At 44.7% G+C, this 4,749-nt stretch overlaps 1 pseudogene; it reads right to left on the reverse strand.

Moving 5' to 3' along the window:
* Positions 1 to 154: 154 nt before the first annotated feature.
* LOC128566702 (ornithine decarboxylase-like) lies at positions 155 to 1,868 on the reverse strand (annotated as a pseudogene).
* Between the last annotated feature and the right edge of the window lie 2,881 nt (positions 1,869 to 4,749).

The raw sequence follows: 4,749 nt of genomic DNA on the forward strand, positions 1-4,749 counted from the left end.
GCTTGTCTGTGATGTTGACTGTCTGCTTTATAAACACCTTGTTACTTTGCATACAGTACTTATTAGAAAGCATCTGCTGTTTGTAAAGAAGTATACACACATTAACTGTATTTTGATAATTAGGTTCATTTACCTCCATTGTACTTTTTTTTTAATTTCAAGATACTTTATTCTTAAAACAGGTCACAACACTAAGCTTTTGGCCCATTCTGCCACTGTACAAGCTACAAATGCTTGCTGAGCAGCGGAGGGGCGCTCTTTCATAGCATGTCTGAAAAGTGAATAAAACCATATAAAACAAATATTCAAATAGTTTCCATAGGAACACAGATAAGTGTGACCCCATCTCCTAATCTTACATATTGCTGCATCAGTGCCAACCCTATTCTTACAAAGACATTTCAAAACTAGCAATAATTAAGTTAAATGGTCCCCCCAAATCCCTTAATTCAAGCTAAACTCGCAGTTAACAGCTACAGAATGATATCTACACGTTAATACTGGCTGAAGCACAAGTTGCTGGGGGACGTTTCATTCCACTTTCCCAAGCACAAGACACAGGCAGAGTGCCAACATCCTGTTCTTCTACTTCAGGTAGGGAGTCGGGGTTCTGGATTTGTTGCACGAGTTGCCACATCGGTCCTGACATCACATAGTAGAAAGTCGGCCTCTGGAATCCATTGAAAGTAGAAGCAGCAGCTACAGTGTAAGCACCCATATTTTCAAAGAGCATCCAGTCGCACACATGCATTTCTGGCAGGTCACAGCGCTCAACAATCCGGTCAAGGCCATCACATGTTGGTCCCCATAGGCTAGATGAATAATACTTCTCATCTGGTTTAGGTCTCTTTTGCAGAAGAGGCTTTACATAAGCATGATCAAAAAGGATGCAATTAAACGATCCATATACTCCATCATTCACGTAACACACAAAGGTTTGTTCACTGGACTCATCTTCATCATCAGAGCCTGTCTGTTCCTTTAATACAAGTTTTTTGGCAATGATATTAACTGCAAGTGTGAAAGCTGATGCAACATAATATCTGCCTGGCTCAGCTATGATTCTCACTCCAGAGTCTGATGGAAAGTACTTGTCCAATGCTGGGTTGATTACACCAGTGATCTCTTCAAATTTAAGCTTCACGTCCTCAGATCCAGGAAAGCCACTGCCAATATCAAGCAGGTACATGCTGAAACCAACCTCAGTTCCCATGTCAAAGACACAGCGGGCATCAGAGATTGCCTGCACGAAGGTCTCAGGATCAGTACAGCCACTTCCTACATGGAAGCTGACACCAATGACATCAATATTTAGCTCTTTTTGCCTGTTCCAAAAGAAGTCTGCTGGTTTTGAGTGTTGCACGAAATTTAACACTGAGTCCACAGACTGCTTTGGAATCATCAGTGGCAATCCGCAAAACCAACTTAGCCTTTGGATGTGCTCTGGCAACTTTCATCAACTCAACTTCATGTCAAAAGTCATCATCTGGATTCCATTATTGGCAGCGTACTTAATTTGAGACACTTGTTTACAAGGGTTTGCATAGATAATCCTCTCTGGAGGCACTCAGAGACTTTGCACCAATTGTATTTCAGTCTTGCTAGCACAGTCACATCCTGTCCCAATGGCAGCGAGGGTCTTCACAATGGCTCTACTTTCATTACATTTGACTGCATAAAAGGGAGTACAAGAGGAAGAGCTTTTAGCCATCTTCGGTGTTTCTTCAGAACATCTTCGAGGTCTGCTACATAGAAGGCATCCTAATCATCAGAAGAGGAAACTTCATTGATTTTTTGGTCCAGAATGTCCTTGGCAGTAAAACCTTCATCAAGCAAGTGGTGAACTCTTCATTACTAATGTTGTTCATGGTTTCTTGATGTTTCTCTGAAATGCAACAAACTCAGAGCATCTGGGCGCTGCAGGCCAGCTCCATGGAGAAGCCAGGAAGCCACCGCCCTTGCAGAGCCAGAGCCAGAGCCGGAGCCGCAGGAGTGCTTGGCTGCCCCCGCCGCACCGGTCAGCACCTGGCTCCCGCCTGCCGGAGACCTCGGCCCTAGGTGGCACTGGGGTGGCTGGGGCGGCTTGGGCGGCGACTTCAGGGACTGACCTACCTCCATTGTACTTAATGTAAATGATTAATTCCTCATATAACATTTAGAATGATGCATTTTTCACCATAAATATTCTGAATAGTTACTACTTTAAGACTTAAAACTTTTAATAGAAGTGGCTCGGCACTTGTAGCTCAAGCAGCTAAGGCTCTGGCCACATAAACCAGAGTTGGTGGGTTCGAATCCAGCCCAGGGGCCCCAAACAACAATGACAACTATAACAAAAATGGCCAAGCGTAGCTTGTGCCTGTAGTCCCAGCTATTTGGGAGGCTGAGGGAGGAGGATCACTTAGGCCCAAGAGTTTGAAGTTGCTGTGAGTGGTAACACTGCAGCACTCTACCTGGGGCGACAGCTTGAGACTGTCTCAAAAAAAAAAAAGTTTTACTACAAGATTGCACATACTCCTGTTTTAAACAGCATAATGAATTCAGTGTCACATTTTTTGCTGACCTCAGTTAACCTTTACGAGCAAAACATACTGTGTAGCTTCCTTTGTTAATCTGTATACATCTGGCCACTCCTGTGCTCTTGTGTTATTTTACTTTGACATTTCAGATTTGCTTGAAGCACCCTAACTCCTTACTCTTGCATTTAAGATGGCTTCTCCATCTCCCTGTTTTCTAGGCACCAAAGAAGGTTGCAAGGGGAAATATATTACAGAGTTTATTAAGGTGATACACATTTTACTGAAGGAGTTGGGTTGGTGTGGACAAATGCATGGGCAGGAACCACGGCTTACTAGCAGTGTTCAAGGCCGGCTGCTTTTTCTGTCCTTGTTCTCATTTCCTGGGTTGGTTTAGCGTTTTCTTAGTAAACTTGTATAGTAGCTAGTCAGGACCCTGTCCCATTTTTTAGGTATAACAGAATTCCCACAGGAGAAAAATAATTCTCAAACTGAAGTATAGTAACATTTCTGGCAAGGGTTAAGATGTTAGCATGCTCATGACTGGCTGGGTGCCCCATATGTCTCTCTTACATGTACTTTGAAAATCTGAAAAGTTCAGAAAACGAAGTATTTTTTTGAATTCGGTGCAAACTTAATGACCTGAGGTTAATAGTCTTTATCCACTAATGTTAAAACTTATGTTTCACTGCAAAATATCAGTTCATTTAATTTAACACTTCTGGGGGAGTGGGAGTGGTTACTTAATGTATACAGTAGATGCACTGTATTTCTTTTATAAAGTCTTGAATTCTGAAATTTTACATTTCTTTTGTAAAATGTTTTCTAAAACATTTGCCTGCAAGGGTTCAGTTAAGGGATTGTAGACCAAAATCAGGAAGGTGTTTTCAAAAGTGCTTTTCTGTGATGTCTTCCTTGTCACCTACAGTTTATGTAGGAAAATGGAAAATTATGCAGGACTTAATGACAGAAGAGCCCGGGTTACCTTTTGGCTCTTTTTACCTTCAGTACACTCTTAGTCTCTCACAACCAGAAACCTGCAGACTTGGGATTTGAAATCTCACTTTCCAATGCTTACATTCTTTGTAATTCCTGCACTGTACTGCTTTTACTGTGGAAACCACATTCAGGGAGTTCTGCTGACGCCCAAGCCTCTGTCAAATCCCATAGGACTAAAGGTGCACACCCCTCCTGCAGAAGGTCTGAGACTTGCCTTGTCTCACTCCTCTAAGCAGCTGCCAACGTTCCTGACCTTTCCTGGGTTTTCCTTAGCCTTGGGTGCTCAGGTAGAATGGGTGGTACAATGTGCTACCCAGTAGCTTCCCCAGCACTTTTCCCCCAGCTTCTTGTCATACTTAGGACAGCTACTCCGGCCTTTTCCATTTCAGGGATCTTGCTGTTAATCACTATGTGGATAAATAAAAGTATATGCATAAATTAATGGCATAGATATAAAATAGGGCAGTTACAAAGAATGATTCTTGCTGTTGTCACGTTAGAGTTTCCCAGGGAATCACATTTTAATTGAAGATGGGGTAGTCATTTCTCCTCATGGCTCCGCTTTTAGGTGCTTTTCAGGTCTGATGATAGTTGAAAGGTAAAAAATAGGCGGGCCTTTCGTTTCCATAGACAATTTGAACCAGATAACTTCCAGACCGAGTAACACCCAGTTTATTAGATCTTTACTCCGATTGAAAGTGAACTACTCTGGGTCCTCCTACACTGCATTTGTCCCCAGCTAGCCAAGGGGACCACGTGGCACTGAAGTGGGCGTTCAGAAAGTCACGTCACCGCGTCTGTCAACTCCATGCCAGGTGCTTGGGCGCCTGGACGCTGGAACGGGCCCTCAGCGCCGGAGTCCTCGCTGGTAGGTAAATGGGCTGATAATGGCATCTCCGGTGCTAGGTTCCTGACCTTAATGGAAAAGCACTTAGAGCCACGCGGGGCAGTGAGAGGGCGGCAGACTTCCCGGGGGCCACCCTGACTGAGAAGCCGGAGCAGTCCCGCGGGTTCCCAGACACGCAGCGCCCTCCCCTGATGAGCTCACAGGTTCAAGTCAGTTCCTTTCTGTCCAGACACCGCTCTAGGTCTCCACTTGCCGCAGAGGACAGGCCAGTTCTCCAAAACCCGCCTCCCGCTCAACCCACGCCCGGTGACGCGGCAGGTGACGTGAGCAGGTGACGTCCAGCGCGATGCCTTCTGGCCTCTGGAGCGCCGGCTGGCTCGCGCCGGA

Source organism: Nycticebus coucang, chromosome 1 (genome assembly GCF_027406575.1).
Source record: "Nycticebus coucang isolate mNycCou1 chromosome 1, mNycCou1.pri, whole genome shotgun sequence".
In the NCBI taxonomy this organism is placed as follows: domain Eukaryota; kingdom Metazoa; phylum Chordata; class Mammalia; order Primates; family Lorisidae; genus Nycticebus; species Nycticebus coucang.